Here is a 20,698-nt window from a genome sequence, read left to right on the forward strand (position 1 = left end):
CACCAAGTATTAGTTCATCAGCACAATAAAGTAAATATACCTGCTATAAGCGTTGGAGGAAAAGTCATTAGTTTCCCAAACACTCCACAGTCACTTGTGTTCACTGTTTATGGAATGCATTGTAAGAATGTACGAACGAACAAGTTCCAGGTCTTTAAATAAGTTCTGGTTCAAACTCACACATTTTGCACTGATTTAACATAACTGTAGTTTTAAGCTAAGTGTTCGCTTGATCACAGTACACACTGTCACGAAAGTGACTTTTCGCTTCATACCACTTGGCCTGAGATGCTTCTAGCATGCGTCTGCCAGTCCGGAAACCACAGTTTGCTGTGCGCTACCTATAGCGTATTTTCACAGTCCACTGCTATGGCTCTGTTTATCAGAAGTCTCACTTCTTTGCAGAAACATTTATCCACACTGTGAATGTCTATCATGTTTCACATCTAAATTGTTTTCTGCGAAAGGCACGCTATTTGAGCTCTTAATTTTTATTCTTTTGTTCACCATACTTTCAGAACAGTCTTCCACTGTTACACACAATCACACATGTTGTTTTCTTGCACAGTTAACTGTTCACACTTTTATGTCGTTCCAATTCGTAGTTCAGTTTATCCGTATTTTCACTACATATGGTACAATTAGAGTTCCTTCTAGGTCTGTTTATCACTTAGTATTCAGTTATTAACCTAGTTCACCTCTTATTTAAAGTGTTGATCAGTTGGTCATACTGGACCCATGAGTTCAGTAGGTTTTATGACATGTGTATTATTTATTCATTCAACACTGATTCAGAAACTTTTGTCATTGTTGCGTTTACAGCTGCCTTGCTTGCGCGTAGGTTTACCTGCAAGCGCCTTCAAGCTGGAATCAGTGTGGAAGTTAAGAGATATTATTCTGTTTGAAATTTTTTATTATGCGAATTCTCGCATTTGTACAGCGATTCGCTGTTAATTTGCGCGTCCGACGACCATGCACAATGCTTCTTCCCTTTTCAAGGTTTATCCTGTGCTGAGCGTCCTTACGCAGATTCATTTGCTAATCTCTTTTCTGCCATGGCACTTGTTTAAGTGCAGTATTCTCCTTCTGTCACAACTCACTCATACATACACTTAGCAACTACTCTATATGTAACAAGCACAAGTATAAAATCAAATAAACATGAAATAAATCTTACTAACTAGGCATACAACTTACATCTACCTTTACACACTACACATTTTAGACTTATACCCTTAAGTATCCCTGGATATAAACGGTTTTAAGTCCTTGTGCGGGAACAACCCTCTTATCTTTCCTGTGTCTGGGTGTGCCAGCAGGTAACACCCATCATGTGGTATCTCTAAAATCCTATGTGGTCCGGCATACAAGAGTTGCCATTTCCTGTTGACTTTTTTGATACTTGAGGACTTGGGATGACTCTTGAGAATCACCAAGTCTCCTCCATTGTACGTGTAGAGTTTATTTAATGTGCGATCGTACTTCTTCTTGCTAATGGTTGCATTGTGTTGCATTGCGAGCAGGGCTTGCTGTAGCTTCTGCTCTCTGTTTACAACTTGTGGAATTCATGGCAAAGGGTTTAACCACTCCTCATCAGAGGAGTGTTAGAATTTTACAACTTCAAATGTTTTTAAAAAATGCCCAAGGCTGCTACAACATACTTTAACCTGCCTCTTGCTATCAGCAAGGGTCCTGTCACATCAACAGCAACAATCTATGCTGGTGCTGTTGGCACTATTGGGTGTAGCTCATGTCTCACGCTACAAGTGCACGGTTTTGTCTTTTGACAAATAAGGCAAGTTCTCAGTAGAGCCTTCACCTTACGATATAAGTTTGGGAAGTAGCAGTACCTAGACAATAAGTCTGCGCATTTCTTTCCCCCAAAGTGTCCCCAAGAATTGTGTGTGTACCATATTAAATTCTCTACTGACTGTGTTGGTTTACACAATTTGGCAAGTTCCCCATACAAATCATTGCTTAAAGAATCCATTATTCTACACCACAATGGATCATCATGCTGCATGTGTGCGATCTCTCGACACATACACACATATTTGTTCTGCCGGATGGAATCTCCCAGTACCAAGATTTTAAATTCTGTAGATTGTTCTACAAGCCCTGCAAATTCTGGTGATGCTCGGAGTAATCTAGACAATGCGTCTGCCACAACATTGTCCGATCCTTTCACATGTCTGATTTGAAAAGCATAGTCCTGTAGAGTTAAAAGAAACCTCGTGAGTTGCTTGTGCAACAAACTGCACGTAAGCACATAGCTGAGCGCCTGGTGGTCGCAAAAAATTATGACTCTTTTTGCCATTACTGCAAGCGCCTCTATTTCAGTTGCAGAATAGGACCGCTCACATGAATTTAACACTCGGCTGGCAAATCCTATTATCTTTACTTCTGTTTTCTGGCCATTGTTGTCTACTTGGAATAAACAACATCCCAGACCACAAAAAGATGGGTCTGTTGGTAGATAGAAATCTCGTGACATTTCAGGATGGTGTAGAATTTCTGCATTCACTAATGCGGCTTTAATTTGGTCATAGGCTCTCTTGCATTCTTCCGTAAAATTCCCCGGCCGATTCTTTCTAAGCAGACCTAGTAAGTCCTCCAGTTTAGCAACTGCGTCGGTAAAAACTGCCTAAAAAAGGAGGTCATTCCAAGGAATGCTTTCAGTTGCTTTTTTGTCTTTGGGTATGGCATCTCCTCTATCACTTTCAGCTTCTTTGGGTTAGGTAGAATCCGCACCAGAGAAATAATATGTCCTAAGATCTTTATTTCTTGCCAGCCAAATTTTGACTTTTCGAGGTTGACAGTAACCCTGACGGCTGCAAATCTTGCCAGCACACAGTACAAAATCTCCATGTGCTCAGACCAGGTTTCTGTGGCGATGAGAATGTCATCGACATACATCGTTACCTTTTCGAGAAGGTCAGGTCCTAACACAGTGTCCAGAGCTGCAATGAACATGCCTGCACTTACATTCGGCCCAAATGGTAGAACTCGAAATTAATAGCTTCTACCGGCGAATATAAACGCGGTATATTTTCTTGAATTTGGCGTTAATGAGACCTCCCAGTACGAACTTTTTAAATCCAGGCTTGTTAAGTACTTAACACCCTGAAATTTCTGAATTTGTTCCTCTATATTTTCCGGCTGGGTCCGAACAGGTATCATTATATTATTAACATCCCGCGCGTCCAGCACCAGCCAAACAGTGCCATCTGTTTTTGTAACCGCTAACAGCGGGCTACTATATGGTGATGTTGACGGTTCTATTATTTGCCACCGCAGCATTCTCTGAATTTCTCTCCCCACAGTTTGTCTTTTCGACCACGGTATTGAATAGGAGGCATGGCAGAAAGTTTGGTGAGGTTTTACTTGCATGTCGAACTCATACTCTTTTATTATCCCTGGTTTTTCTGAAAACACTTGTACAAATTAGTTCAGCACTTGACTCAAGTCAGATTGCTGTGACAGGCTCAGGTACAAAGATTTGGCTACTTTTGATGCAAAATGTTGCTTAATAATAGCATTTTCCCTTTCCCAACTGGGTTCCAGTCCACTGCTGTCTTGATTTACAACACAGTTGTAGCAATTCAATGTGTCAGGATTCTGTAAAGTTACCCGGACGTTCCGGCAGTAGTTCACATATGCATCCGGAGTCCTCATTAATGCCAGATCAATTTGTCTGTTTAGATAGGTTAAAGTGCATCTGGCTCAGGAGAGGTCAATTTTTGCCTTCAATTCCCATGCCCGTCAAGGCCCAGGATGAAAGGTACTGTGAGATTTTTGACCACCAGGAACGAGCACGGTACGGATTCGTTTTCCTGGGCAATCTCTGCGTGCACCTGATTTTTTATTAGCTGCACCCTGCCCCATAGGGCACCTACTATCCTACAATTTTCTACTGGCAGGCTCGGTAACTTTTTCACACGATCCACGCACTTGAATGACCGCTCATCAATACAAGAAGCACTCGCCCCTGTATCCAATATTATTGTTACTTTGACCCCATTTATCTTTGCCACAAAGGCAGCCTGCACATGTTCTATTTCTTGTTGGTCCGCAGTTCGCGGATCAATTGTCAGTTCATCTTTCATCTCGCTCCCGTCATTGTAGCGGAGCAGATTCACCCCCACATTCTGCCTGCCCCCCTCTTTCATCTTGCCGACCGTCTGGGAAGGGCCTACAGAGGTCGGCCAGAGTTTGACGGCCTGTCGCACCCTGCCGACACCTGATCAGACACATCGGTTATTCGAACATTATCAGTCACAGTTGGTGAAGTGCACTGCGGTGCATACACTTGTGACTGATTGTTCGGAGCCTGAGGTGGAGGCGGTGGCATTGGGACGACACTGATGTAATTAACAGACACATGACCTAACGACATGTTTTGATGTGCCTACCAGTTCACTGGCCCTGCCCGTTGCCACTGCTCATTCTTAGTTCTCATATTTTTATTGCCGAAGTTGGAGTTTCCTCCCCCTTCACCTCGTCTCTTTCGGCTGTAGTTTTCTCCACCTATTTTTGGTGAAGACGGGTTTGACTGGCCATGCTGGTACGTATTGTATCCAGTGCTGTGCCAGTGACCATCCACAGTGGGCACACTATACATAGTGTTTCCTTTCTTAGAGAAGTTTTCCCATTGCAAATATTCGTCACTCTTTGAATACCCATTCTTACAAGGGCTATTATTGGATTAGTTTTTCCCTTTACCATTCACTTGTCCGTTGTTTGTACTCCCCTGATCTCCCTGCCTGGCATCTTCATGTATTAAATCGAGGGAATCTATGGTTGCCATAAACAACTCCAAGTCCATGTCAGGTATGTGTACGAGCTTCTCTCTTATTATTGTAGGTAGTTTGCCCCTCAAAGTTATTAGAACGTCCCTGGCAGGCATGGGTTCGTCCCAGTATCTCATTTTGTTCAGGTATCCTTCATTAAATGTCTGGAACTGCCTGTGTTTTAATAGTGATTCCTCATGCTTTACTTGCGCTACAGTTGGTAGCACTACCTCTCTGTTCGTGGCGACAATGCCTGAATAATTGACTGGCGAGTACGGTTGCACTTTCTCGCAGTCAGCCTTTTCCACTTGGCATACATTTATCGGCACATTTCCGTACTGTAATTTGCTATTATATGGTGCTGGGCTCGATGACTGCTCGGCCCGCTCTAATCGAGCAGTTGTCAATTCGCTGCTCAAGCGAGTTGGAATTTTCGTCAACTGCACTGACATTTTTCACTTGTTTTTCCAACATGCACTGAGCTTTGTCTATTAGATTGACGTGCTCATCTAATTGCGTGACCTTTTATGGAATGTCTTTGTTCTGGTCTACCAACTCAGTCACTTGCTGTTTTACTACATCAATTTCACATGACAAATATGCTGTAACTGCCTTGTCATGCTGTTCGAACTTTTCGTTCATTTTCTGAAGAAACTGAGCATCATGCTCCTGTTCCTTGCGTTCATGTTCACGGCATTCTTGTCTTTGCTTTTCCTCTTATTTGAGATGTTCTTCCACCAAAATGCCCTTAACTTGTGTAATTAATGCCTGCTCCCGTTGCTTGTCTCTCATGTCTAATTGTGCCATCAGCATCGTTAGAAGATTGGTCGTTGGTACAGGTACTTGTACATTTTCTGTCAATGCAGTAGCATCCTCCTTCCCTGTGCCAGTAATCGAGTGGAATTCTTTGCTCAATTAAGCTTGATCCTGATCAGTGCCTAATATTTTATCCGTTCCAGGTTGCTCAGCTTCCAGTTTTGGAAGTTGAGAACCTGTCATTGTGGGTGGGTTGCTCACTGGACAACTCTTTTATATTTTCATCTCTGTCATAACCTGACAGATCTATCCCCCCCTAACCGTTTGTCCTTGCATGTCTTCACCATTTCGACTAGTATTAATCCTGACTGGTAAGACACGAGTACACACAATCTATTTTCACCCAAAAATGACACACACACAAAATATACTAACTACACAAAGCACATACAAAACACTGAAATCAAATAAAGCGAAGAAGCTACCTACTACTAATACTACTGAAACTAACAGCTACACTTTCGCTTTCATAATATTTCCTTTGCACTGTGAAAAATTTTACTTGTGCTAAAACATTACTTTGGCAATCAACTGCACTAGCATTTATTTGATTCACACAGCTGATTGTGTGACCTCAAATCCAGAACACTAATCACTGTCTCAGAATTCTAACACTGATTTCTGTTCAGTAGTAGTAAATGAATCTGTTTCACTATCCACTGATGTTGAAACAAATTAAATAAACACTTCTGACAAATTTTAACTCGAGAAGCTAAACACAGTGCATGGACCCCGGATCATTTCTTCCTTTAGTTTCCAGCCCAGAAGCACATGCATATAGACCCTTACCTTTATTGGTTATTGTTGCTTGGTGTTGTCTTTATCTCAGTCGAGACAATGGTATGCATCTAGTCAGTTTTGTATTTCGTGGTAAATGGAAATAAATTACATATGTGTCATTAATTTCACATACATATAATTACATACACAAAAAAATCTTTTAAATATAGTTTTTTAGACGGACAACAATGTCTCAGTCAATTTCAGTGTACTTAATATTGGTACATAAAATTTTGGGCCCTCACATTGTTGGGTGTCATTTGTTACGTTATATATATATATATATATATATATATACACTCCTGGAAATGGAAAAAAGAACACATTGACACCGGTGTGTCAGACCCACCATACTTGCTCCGGACACTGCGAGAGGGCTGTACAAGCAATGATCACACGCACGGCACAGCGGACACACCAGGAACCGCGGTGTTGGCCGTCGAATGGCGCTAGGTGCGCAGCATTTGTGCACCGCCGCCGTCAGTGTCAGCCAGTTTGCCGTGGCATACGGAGCTCCATCGCAGTCTTTAACACTGGTAGCATGCCGCGACAGCGTGGACGTGAACCGTATGTGCAGTTGACGGACTTTGAGCGAGGGCGTATAGTGGGCATGCGGGAGGCCGGGTGGACGTACCGCCGAATTGCTCAACACGTGGGGCGTGAGGTCTCCACAGTACATCGATGTTGTCGCCAGTGGTCGGCGGAAGGTGCACGTGCCCGTCGACCTGGGACCGGACCGCAGCGACGCACGGATGCACGCCAAGACCGTAGGATTCTACGCAGTGCCGTAGGGGACCGCACCGCCACTTCCCAGCAAATTAGGGACACTGTTGCTCCTGGGGTATCGGCGAGGACCATTCGCAACAGTCTCCATGAAGCTGGGATACGGTCCCGCACACCGTTAGGCCGTCTCCCGCTCACGCCCCAACATCGTGCAGCCCGCCTCCAGTGGTGTCGCGACAGGCGTGAATGGAGGGACGAATGGAGACGTGTTGTCTTCAGCGATGAGTCGCTTCTGCCTTGGTGCCAATGATGGTCGTATGCGCGTTTGGCGCCGTGCAGGTGAGCGCCACAATCAGGACTGCATACGACCGAGGCACACAGGGCCAACACCCGGCATCATGGTGTGGGGAGCGATCTCCTACACTGGCCGTACACCACTGGTGATCGTCAAGGGGACACTGAATAGTGCACGGTACATCCAAACTGTCATCGAACCCATCGTTCTACCATTCCTAGACCGGCAAGGGAACTTGCTGTTCCAACAGGACAATGCCCGTCCGCATGTATCCCGTGCCACCCAACATGCTCTAGAAGGTGTAAGTCAACTACCCTGGCCAGCAAGATCTCCGGATCTGTCCCCCATTGAGCATGTTTGGGACTGGATGAAGCGTCGTCTCACGCGGTCTGCACGTCCAGCACGAACGCTGGTCCAACTGAGGCGCCAGGTGGAAATGGCATGGCAAGCCATTCCACAGGACTACATCCAGCATCTCTGAGATCGTCTCCATGGGAGAATAGCAGCCTGCATTGCTGCGAAAGGTGGATATACACTGTACTAGTGCCGACATTGTGCATGCTCTGTTGCCTGTGTCTATGTGCCTGTGGTTCTGTCAGTGTGATCATGTGATGTATCTGACCCCAGGAATGTGTCAATAAAGTTTCCCCTTCCTGGGACAATGAATTCACGGTGTTCGTTCCCATCTCCGGCTGCAACCCTTCTTTCCATCAGTCCCTATACCAGTTCCAAACTGAACAATCCATCGCCCTCACCCACCTAATCCTTCACATACACATCAACTCAGCCAATGAACACACCCGTCAACTCCTATCCTTAATAAAAGGCCTCAATCTTTCCTTTCCCACATCCACACCGGCTATTCAGAGCATCCTCCTACAGGCCAACCGCAAATTAGAACAGCATGCCACCCTTCACCTCAAAAAACTATCCAATCTCCTGGTTTCCCACCTCCGGAAAGGCAACTCGCTCACCCTTCACAACCTTTCCAGCAAACCTCAACCTCCTCTCATTGCACACAAACCCAGTCTCTCCCATCTACTCAATCTCCCACTTCCAGCTCCACTCCCTCCAAAACCTCAAAATTCCAATCAACACAATCAGGTACCACAACACCCTAATTCAGTAGTTAACCTTTCCTCCAAACCTCTCTCCCAATCCGAAACCTCTGTCCTATCCAAAGGCCTCACCTTCAGCCCCACTCCCAGATTCAACCAAACAGCCCTCGTCAAAGATTTACTGTCCTACACTCGTACTCTCTGCTGGAAGTATCACTTTGCCATGAAGAAAAATGATCCTAATCCTACCCCTAATGATCCAACTCCCCAAGACACTATCCAAATTGAACCCTGCCTGGAACAGTTCCGTCCTCCGTCACAGTGGGACCCACCTCCTCTTCCTCAAAATTACCCTCTCCAAACCTTCCAGGAATTTCTGACTTCCAGCCTTGCCTCTCAATCCTTCTTAAAAAACCTTAATCCTACTTCCAGCATCACCACTGCTGAAGCCCAGGCTATCCGTGATCTGAAGGCTGACCGGTCCATCGTCATTCTTCCGGCGGACAAGGGTTCCACGACCATGGTACTTGATCGTCGGGAGTATGTGGCTGAGGGACTGCGTCAGCTTTCAGACAACACCACATACAAAGTTTGCCAATGTAATCCCATTCCTGATGTCCAGGCGGAGCTTCAAGGAATCCTCAGAACCTTAGGCCCCCTACAAAACCTTTCACCTGACTCCATCAACCTCCTGACCCCACAAAAACCCCGCACCCCTAACTTCTACCTTCTTCCTAAAATTCACAAACTCAATCATCCCGGCCGCCCCATTGTAGCTGGTTACCAAGCCCCCACAGAACATATCTCTGCCTATGTAGATCAACACCTTCAACCCATTACGTGCAGTCTCCCATCCTTCATCAAAGACACCAACCACTTTCTCGAATGCCTGGAATCCTTACCCAATCCGTTACCGCCAGAAACCATCCTTGTAACCATTGATGCCACTTCCTTATACACAAATATCCCGCATGTCCAGGGCCTCGCTGCGATGGAGCACTTCCTTTCACGCCAATCACCTGCCACCCTACCTAAAACCTCTTTCCTCATTACCTTAGCCAGCTTCATCCTCACCCACAACTTCTTCACTTTTGAAGGCCAGACATACCAACAATTAAAGGGAACAGCCATGGGTACCAGGATGGCCCCCTCGTACGCCAACCTATTCTTGGGTCGCTTAGAGGAAGCCTTCTTGGTTACCCAAGCCTGCCAACCCAAAGTTTGGTACAAATTTATTGATGACATCTTCATGATCTGGACTCACAGTGAAGAAGAACTCCAGAATTTCCTCTCCAACCTCAACTCCTTTGGTTCCATCAGATTCACCTGGTCCTACTCCAAATCCCATGCCACTTTCCTTGATGTTGACCTCCACCTGTCCAATGGCCAGCTTCACACGTCCATCCACATCAAACCCACCAGCAAGCAACAGTACCTCCATTATGACAGCTGCCACCCATTCCACATCAAACGGTCCCTTCCCTACAGCCTAGGTCTTCGTGGCAATCGAATCTGCTCCAGTCCGGAATCCCTGAACCATTACACCAACAACCTGACAACAGCTTTCGCATCCCGCAACTATCCTCCCGACCTGGTACAGAAGCAAATAACCAGAGCCACTTCCTCATCCTCTCAAACCCAGAACCTCCCACAGAAGAAACACAAAAGTGCCCCACTTGTGACAGGATACTTTCCGGGACTGGATCAGACTCTGAATGTGGCTCTCCAGCAGGGATACGACTTCCTCAAATCCTGCCCTGAAATGAGATCCATCCTTCATGAAATCCTCCCCACTCCACCAAGAGTGTCTTTCCGCCGTCCACCTAACCTTTGTAACCTCTTAGTTCATCCCTATGAAATCACCAAACCACCTTCCCTACCCTCTGGCTCCTACCCTTGTAACCGTCCCTGGTGTAAAACCTGTCCCATGCACCCTCCCATCACCACCTACTCCAGTCCTGTAACCCGTTAGGTGTACACGATCAAAGGCAGAGCCACGTGTGAAAGCACCCACGTGATTTACCAACTGACCTGCCTACACTGTGACGCATTCTATGTGGGAATGACCAGCAACAAACTGTCCATTCGCATGAATGGACACAGGCAGACAGTGTTTGTTGGTAATGAGGATCACCCTGTGGTTAAACATGCCGTGGTGCACGGCCAGCACATCTTGGCACAGTGTTACACCGTCCGGGTTATCTGGATACTTCCCACTAACACCAACCTATCCGAACTCCGGAGATGGGAACTTGCTCTTCAATATATCCTCTCTTCCCGTTATCCAACAGGCCTCAATCTCCGCTAATTTCAAGTTGCCGCCACTCGTACCTCACCTGTCATTCAACACCATCTTTCCTCTGCACTTCCACCTTTACTGACATCTCTGCCCAAACTCTTTGCTTCTGTATATGTCTGCTTGTGTCTGTATATGTGTGGATGGATATGTGTGTGTGTGTGAGAGTGTATACCCGTCCTTTTTTCCCCCTAAGGTAAGTCTTTCCACTCCCGGGATTGGAATGACTCCTTACCCTCTCCCTTAAAACCCGCATCCTTTCGTCTTTCCCTCTCCTTCCCTCTTTCCTGATGAGGCAACAGTTTGTTGCGAAAGCTTGAATTTTGTGTGTATGTTTGTGTTTGTTTGTGTGTCTGTCGACCTGCCAGCACTTTCATTTGGTAAGTCACATCATCTTTGTTTTTAGATATATTTTTCCTACGTTGAATGTTTTCTCTATTATAATCATGTCTATATATGTTATTTTTAATTTATCAGATGATTTTTTTTTTTTGTTAGAGCATGATTCTTTCTCTCAGAGATATTATCTTTTCTTATCACTTTTACTTACATGCATAAGTAAATATAACGAGTTTCTGAAGGGCCACTGTTATTCGTGTACCAACTTTAGATTTTGAATGTGATGACTAAAATATAGTTGCCATTAACTGAATTGAATGTAATTTTGTTAATTTCTATTTATTGATTGCAAAGCAAGGCTGAAGAGAATTTCAATTGTTGCCATGGAGCGGCCAAGATAAAACTTACTAAACTCATGGAATTTGTATAATTTAAAAAAATTGAACTTTAATGTTAAATTAATTATCTGTTGCAATTTAGAAAGGTTCTTACAACGAAATCTCTTTCATTTACAGTTACTGTTAACACTTTGAAAAATAAATTAATACTTCAGCGCATAATGGCTGACCAGAGGCGGCATTGGAAGATGAGCTTCCTGCAACGCAAATTACTGAAAAAAAAGCTTATTAACAATAATTAGCTGCTGCGACCATTTGGGGTGACAACTATTATAAAGAAATCCATTCTGTGATAACATTAATTAGTTTATTTTAGCAGAATACAGAATAACTTACATAAAACATGTGTAGCCGCTCAATGGCTGCCTTCCGTATTGTAGTGGGACTTTGAATTTCACTGCGCTACACTCGTTTCCTCAGATATAAAGTATACTGTCACAGCTGTATGAGCGCTCGGCGGCAGGGAAAATATTTGTAAGAAAATGAAGGTACAAAAATTGTAACTCTTTTTGTTTTCTACCCGCTCGTCTCTTGAGAGCAGAAGCTTAATTTCACTTATTCGCTAGTCTTGGTATGATTCAGACATAAAAACATATTCGTTAGTCTTGGTCTGATTAAGATGTAAAAACTTATTGATGTGCAGACATATTGTATTGTGGAAGCTTCTGGAAATTTGGAGGATGGAAGTAGCCATAAAATACATTGCATTCAATATCAAGATGGTTTTAATTCGTAGACGTTAGTAATTCCTGGACGATGAAATTTACTGCAAGATTTTGGAGCAGCTATGACTTTTTCATGCAGAAATGAAGCAGGAGATTTTTGTAGAACAAGACCTGGACACCGCACAAGAGAAGACATATTAACGTGGTAATGAATGAACTCTTATCTACGCCATTTCCCCCTGTTAATCACATTTTGTTATTCTCTGTTCCCTTCAAATAATTTTTGTAGTGGAAATTGGTTTGACTGTTGCTCAGAAACACCACAAGGATCGCCTCAACAATAGCTTTCCGAATCACGAAGTCCGATAGCTTTTCTGTAATACGAAATCCGATATGCATTTCATTCTTTCCCATTTTCACGCTCATTAACGATTTTAAAACCCCTTTTTATTCACCATTTCTTCCCACAATTTCAACCTTTTCTTTTCTTCTCTTTTTTTCTTTTTTGTTAACCACTACAGTATCATGAAACAAAACAGTGTGTGTACCACTAAATATGTGCATCCTCCTCGGCTGTACAATAGCATCTCTTAGCGATCATTTTTTATTTTCATAGACATGTTTTAAATAAAGATGCTATAAAGATGCTACTTTTAAATTATTGCTGTGTATCAGTTCCTCCCCCCCCCCGCTCCCCCCTCCCCCAAGAACATTAACTGTATCTTTTATACCAATTATGTTCATAAAATATATTAAGTGTTTACAAATAATTTTTAGTTCACCCTTAACACTTCCCAATATTGTTCATTGCTTGCATCCGATAAAAATGTCAATATTTATGTTATGTACTGTCACATCCACTTATAGCCGATTACTGGACACCATACCACATTACGTATACCACAATCATTGCTATACACTGCAATCACTACCTTACACATCAATTCTGCAAAACGTCAATATCTTCCAGTGGCCATTCCCACAAACCAGTGTTCTGTGGGTTAGACCACTATAGTGCTGATAGCCTCAATTATTAAGGAAATTGGTCATTTATGTAGAACATGTTGTCTGACAGGCATACAACTTGAGTTCAGATGATTCTGGAGTTTCAAGTAGTACTGAACGAACTACCTCATATGTCAACAGGATTATCCCCTGTTGAAGTATTAAATAAGAATTTTATCGGAGAACCTGTGCTAAAGCTATTTAAATGCCCATCATTAAGAAATATATGTTCTGAGGAAGTTACTAAGATAGTAAATGACAATCTGGGCACAAATACTATCATTTAATATAATTGACTTAGTACTAATAAAACAGTATTGTCAGAGTTCAGATATGAAGAAACAAATGAATCAATTTTTCCTAAAATACGCTGGACCTTTCAAGAAAATAGGGATACCACATCCCCAAGCAATATTTCTGATCAATTCCAAAACGTGACACAAAAGGACTTTATAACATCAATATAATAAAAATGTTTCTCTAGTAAGTTAAACGGTAATAGCTTACATTAGTGGTGTCAACTGAATGGGTGGGAGACAGGACAGAAGGAGTACAATTTAATAAAATGCAAAGTGACATACTAACATGTTGTTGTGGTGAATCTCGCGTCCGTCGGCCGTCGTAATTTAATGTATATATTATTATTGTTATTGTTATTTTTTGATTGTTGCCGACTTACGTGGCGGGCCTTCATAAAAATGATATTTAAGTTGAACAATGTAATAAACTTTTCATATAAATTTCCTCGGCTAGTCAGTTGACGTTAAAGCAAAAGATCTTTAGTTATTAATTACAATTGCGGCCCACACACGCGCGAGAGTATTTTCTTACCTCCGTTAACCATTGTATTGTAGTCAGAGTCCTGGCTCTGGGTCTCGGCTATGCTACTGAAAATAAGAATCTTAAAGCTAAGTATTTCTGCAACTTCGTGCGGCTGTGGAGAAAAATTAATATTATGCTAATAGCGGGCGAGTTTTCCGCTTCCGCTAATTTTTCATAAGTTAATATCGCCACGTAATGGCGTCGTTGGCTGCATCGGCCGCTGCGATTGTTGAGCTGTAAATTACTTGAATGCAGGTTAATTCAAGGAAAGCGGACATGAAATTGGGATCACCTCTTACAAATTAAAAGTGAACAATAATATTAAATCAGTATATTATATGCTTAACTCATACAAATATGCTTACATTCGTCAGCACACACAAGATGTCCCTCTAGACACATTCAAGACAAGCGGAGAAGTAAGTCGACTAAAAAATTAACAAAAGAGTGTAACTGGGCGTCTCTTTAGATCATTCTGTCATAAATTATTTCTTTGCAATCTAAACCTACACAGAGAAATTATTATTTTAAGGCTACATGAGAAAAAAAAAAAATCTCTTACAAATTATGAATGTCTTCTTTATAAATATTGTCTTTTCGTAATATGGCACTGGGGACGCTATATGGTCTTCAGTCCTGAGACTGGTTTGATGCAGCTCTCCATGCTACTCTATCCTGTGCAAGCTTCTTCATCTCCCAGTACCTACTGCAACCTACATCCTTCTGAATCTGTTTAGTGTATTCGTCTCTTGGTCTCCCTCTACCATTTTTGCCCTCCACGCTGCCCTCCAATACTAAATTGGTGATCCCTTCATGCCTTAGAACATAAGATAAGTTATTCAGAGGCACTTTTACAACATATAATAATAAGTTAGAAATAGGAGGTGTAAGAGAAAAGCAGGAAGTAACATATTAATATTTTGAATGCATTTTGGGTAAGATCATTATGCTGAGGAGAAATCTTCAATATCAGAAATGATAAAAGCCATATGGCCACAGACTAACCATATGATTGTACACATGAAGGTGGAGTGTAGCCAGATTTGTAGAGAGGCAGGAGGATGAAGGGTAGGGACCTGTACCTGAGGTCAAGTAAACTTAGAGAGAGAGAGAGAGAGAGAGAGAGAGAGAGAGAGAGACAACGAAGAAGCACTTACCTTGGAAAGGCAATACAGCACCTTCAATGTATCTGTCCAGACACTTAGATGAGACCGCAGTGAATTAAAAATACAAAACTAGGAAAGTATATGAAATGAAAATATGGAAGTTTCTCCAAAATAGTTAATGATATGGGCTCACCAGACGTAGAGTGATTGCTTAGACTTTTCCTTGTGGAATACATGTTGAATTAAAACTATTCTGAGATTTGTAAACACGGAAAGTAAGGTAAGATGAAATGCCATCACGTAACTCCTTAAAGTAAATGCAAGGGTAAATTTAGCATCTCATGGTAGTTAAACAAACCATGTTACTACAACAACAAACTTAAACAAGTATAGTGTGGAAGTTTAATTAAGTTTAATTTTTTGATACTAAATATCTTTCCGAAACACAAAGACAGAAATCTGTACATGGCCACCAAATGGGTTTTAAGCCATGATGACTGATGTAAGAAAATTGATGACAATTGCATGTACCAGTTTGATGTTGAAAGGAATGCACTGAATTTAGGTCAAAGGAGACCTAAGTATAAAAGTGAAATTAATTTATGGACTGCTTATAAGATAAGCCACACTGTCTTTCATTGTGCGAGGTAAATCACACATCTTTGATCTTAGTGGGACTATCTGTAGCTGTACATGTGGCTATAAAGCAAAGCAAAACGTCTCACTTTCCTTTTACTAAACCAATGAAAGATGTTTGTATGAAAAAATGTGACTTTAATTAGTAGTAGTGTGAAGAGTGTTTACTGTGCCTGGGTTTGTTGCAATTTATGTGCAGATATGAGAAAGAAAAGAGTGGGAACAGCACAGAAAGCAATGATGGATTTGTAATTTGGACTAGCCAGTGAGGGGTCACATGCACTTTGTAATCATGCTTTGAGGTCCTGTGGACTCCAAAGAAGAAACCGGCCTGACAACAATGGCTGAACATTAAAGAAAAATAAATGTTGTTACACAGACTTTATGCCATGCCGTCTCAAGTTAAGTACGAGCTTATGGTTTTGGTCAAGCATTGAAGTATCATGAATGAACATGTGGTCTGAAAAGCTTTGTTAATTATCAGTTGTTGTGAGTTGAGAACTTATTTGAATATGGAAAAATTACAGAAACCATGTTTTGTGATTTTGTAGTGAGGTGTTTAAATGTAGAAGCTCTTTGTCCCTCTGCAATTGAAAAAGAACTCAGTGGTCAAATATGTGGCACTGCTTAGCAGGACCACAACATCAAGAGAAAACAAGATGGAGACCAGGAAATTTGAAAAAGAAGGTAACTTTCCCTTAGTTGCTCTAAATTTGTGGAGATATGTAGCACCTATGCAACTAAATGTAGGCAATTTGTTTGTTGCCATAGGTGGTTTGCTTCATTTATTATGGGAAGCATCATCAGTGGCCAGAAATAAATGTTTCTTTTTGTACATACAATAAACATACTATGTGATAGATATATTATGCTGCTATATTACAATTTTTTCATGTTTTTCTCTTGATTTTTATTATAGAAGCAACTTTTGTAGCGCAAATTGCATATTGTGGATGTATCGTTCAGTGTTACTTACAATTTCCAGCGCTGTTAACATGTGTGTGGTCCTGGAGATGTATTTGTTAGTCTTCAAACTCCAGCTGGCCGATTTTGGCATTCTTTCATCCACATTTTTCATATTGCATGTTTCATTTTCATTTTCCATTCGGTGATCAACATACGTATGTTTTTTGGTGTGTAGTGTTTTCAAGTGCTGTTGTGTGTTTGTCTGCCTTTTGTTTCTGTTGTGTTTGATGTTTTTCATTTGTTGTGTGTATGTGTGTGTGTGTGTGTGTGTGTGTGTGTGTCCACGGGTGCTCGCATGTACATGTGTGTGTGTGTATTCTGCTGTTCCCCCTTCTTTTTTTCCCCCTTTTTTAAAAATAATATAAATGGATTTCTGTGTGTGTATTTTATTGTGTGTAACCTTTTTTTAAAATAAATATTGGTTTGTGTGTGTGTGTGTGTGTGTGTGTATGTGTGTGTGTGAATTTAGCTGTGTGAAACTGTTTTTCTTATTTTTAAAAATAAATATTAGTTCATGTGTGTTGCAGATTGGGGGAGAGAGAGAGAGAGAGAGAGAGAGAGAGAGAGAGAGAGAGGGGAGGGAGTTTTATTAATTGTTTATCCTGGTTACATTGTTTTGGTGGCTAGCATGCTCAGAGAGGTATTTTTATATGGATTTGGTTGTTAAGTACCTTCTTTCCCATTGCAGTGGTTCTCTGTATGTGAAAGTTTTCTTGAAATGTCTGGAGATTTTTGTTGTGATTGTTCACTCTGATAACTGTCATGTCACATTCCATGTTGGATGGTTCATGTCCATGTTTTATCAGGTGTTCAGTTTAGGTAGAATGGCTATTTTCATATTGCCAACTTCTTACATGTTCTTTATATCTAGTTTTAAAGTTCCTGTTTGTCATCCCCAGATATACTGATTTACATTCTTGGCACTCTAGCTGGTATATACCTGATCCTTGGTATTTATCTTGTTTGTCTGTTGTTTGTAAATGTGATTGGAGTGTGTTCCTTGTTCTGCAAGCTATTTGTAATCCCTGTTTCTATAGTATATTTGCACCTTGTGTGTTGCTTTGTGTTTGTATGTTTCTGTTATTCATGTTATGAGTGTTATTGTTTTGTGTTTCTGTGTCTGCTGTAGTGTCTGTGGAGTTCTGTGCTCTCTGATTGTTTTCATTTTTCTTTAGTTGTTTTTTAGTTTTATGAATGAGTTTTTGCACTGTATGGGTGCTGTAACCATTGTTTGCGGCTATGAGTTGCACTGTTTGGCGGCGAGTGTAAAAGTAATTCGTGTATCCCCACGAAAAAAAGTAAATTTCGGTAGTAAAAAGAATACGTGTGTAAATTGTAAGGATGAGATCTCGAAGCTAAATGAACAAATATCCAGTTTACAAATGATAATCGGTTCTTTAAAGCTGGACATACAGAAACTTCATGCAGAAAAACGTGAGTCGCTGAAGAAGCATGAAGACTCGACCTCTGCACACAAGTGGCAAACAATGATGGGGGAAAACTGCACTCGGAAAGTACAATCCCAAAATAGCAGTGAAACTTCAGTATGTATAAACAGTGAAACTTTAATGCATAAAAACTGTACTCAGAAAGTACAATCTCAAAGCAGCAGTGAAACTTCAATGTGTATAAACAGTGAAACTTTAATGCATAAAAACTGTCAAACTAGAACGTATAACGACCTTGTGAGAGTATTCACTACTGAAGATTCAATGAACATGCCAGCCGAAGTCAAAAAGTTACGAAATGAACCACAAAAAGTAAACAAACCGCTGCATGGCGAACTTCCGACTGCTAACATTGTAAAATACGGAAAAATATGTGTGTCAGGCGATAGCCACGGCCGTGGAATTGCCGCAGTGCTAACGGAAAAATACAATTACAGGGCAAACGGTTTCGTGAAGCCTGGGGCTCCATTAAGTGAACTGAAAAACCTTACAAAATTACGTGAAGTAACTAGTTTGTGTAAGGATGACTTTGTTGTATTGCTGGGAGGATCAAATGACGTACATAGAAATGAGTCGTTCAAGGCTAGCACAGAATTGAGAAAATGCCTCAATAATTTATTTCACACGAATGTACTCATTGTAAATATCCCGCATCGTCACAATTTACCGAGGTGGTCGTGTGTAAACAGTGAAATTTATGCCGCAAACAAGAGTTTCAGTGAAATATGTACTCACTTTGTAAATACAGACGTTATTGACATAAACAGTTTGGAGCGAAGGCTCCATACAGTTCACGGTCTTCATTTGAATGCATTAGGAAAGGGTGTACTTATGAAAAAAAATTGTACTCGGATTTGCGGTGCAATGAAGTACCCAGGACAAGTGGAAGTCGATCGCAAGTAACAAAGCGTTCTTTTCATGCAGCGAACAATGTAGCCATCAATCAGTGTCAAATCACGAAATGGTTTAAAACCAATAGGCCAGAAAGTAACATTCAAGCTGGGAAACAAACTCAAATTATGAAATGGTTCAAGCCAAAAAGAAATGAAGCACAAATTTGCTAGCTCCAAAAATACCAGAAGACAAACAAGCTGCTGTACGTGTGTCTCCCAGAACAGGGAAAGCTCCAGAGAGGAACAGTGATTTTTTATGGCTGGCACCAGGGAAATCACTGCAGCACCATCCAGATCCAGTGCCATCAAGAATCTAACTATGGATGTAAGTACGCAATATCAAAGTGACAAAGAAATGTACAAGCTAAGTGAGCAAGGTGATGGGTTGCTACAGAAGGATCCAGACCTACCCTTTTGTGAGGATGGCTCATTATTAAATATTAAGTCTTTAAAAAATAAAATTGATGATCTTAGTAGTAACTATATAATGCATTGTAATATAAATGGTTTAAGTGCAGAATACTCATGTCACAGAAGCTCTAAGTTAGATGAGCTACAAATTTTTTTATCTGAATTTCTAAACGTTAAAGTAATTTGTTTAAATGAACACTGGCTTAGTAGTGATACCATAAAAGTCTCAAATAAAATTGAAAACTTCAAGGTAGCTACCAGCTTTTGTAGGATAAATAAGTCACGAGGAGGTTCATGCATACTCATTCATTCTGGTTTAGATTACCATGTAAGATGTGACTTCAAGTGTTTTAATGAAGAGTGTATTTTTGAAAGTTGCTATGTTGAGTTAAAGGACTTAAATGTTGTTATAATATGAATTTATAGAAACCCAGGGAAGGTGACAACTGAGCATTTCCTACCCCAGCTAGCACTCACGCTTATTTCAAGGTGGATATTGAGTTTAGGTTCAGTTGAAAATTCAAGATTGAAAAATCAACCTGTTACACAGTTTACATCAAGCTGTAAAAATTTAGCTTGAATTAAAATAGTTTTCCCAAGCTGGAAATAAACTGTAATTTCTCTGGGAGGCTGTACAGCAGATGCGCGCGCAGCATAGCTTCCATAGACGTCCACAGGAAGCGCCACAAGCGTTTATAAGCCTTGCAGTTGCACTGACTCTGCTAGTTTACGGCCATTTTATTTTTGTGACGTGCATTAATGATTGTTGACTGTTGTGAAGTTAGTTTTATACTGGAAAATAGTTCGGAAAGCGTGTGGCGTCCCCTACCTTACTGCTACACCGGGTCTGAAGAAGATATATAGTGTATTACAGGTACGCTGGTGCAATTTTTCTCATATTACAAGTGTTAAATATTATTACATAACGTAAAGAAATATCATATTCTTTTACGTAGAAAAATTGAGCCTGGATGAAAGTGAAATGGATTACCAGCTAAGAAAACATATTACAAGTTGTTCAGCAAAAAGAGGTCATTTTTAAACTAGCTCTCTAGTACGTGACACTAATAAATTAAAACTTAATGTTATTTTACCTTTTTAAAATCTCGCCTTTTTATATATATCGCCCTATTATATTTGTTTACTTGTAAATACTCACGTGTTTCGCACCATGAATGAATAATCGTGAAGTGTGAAAAGTTTCTTTGCTAGTACAAATAGTAATGACATGGTGAATGGGAAAAGTGCATC

The sequence above is a fragment of the Schistocerca piceifrons genome, chromosome 7 (assembly GCF_021461385.2).
Source record: "Schistocerca piceifrons isolate TAMUIC-IGC-003096 chromosome 7, iqSchPice1.1, whole genome shotgun sequence".
NCBI lineage: Eukaryota > Metazoa > Arthropoda > Insecta > Orthoptera > Acrididae > Schistocerca > Schistocerca piceifrons.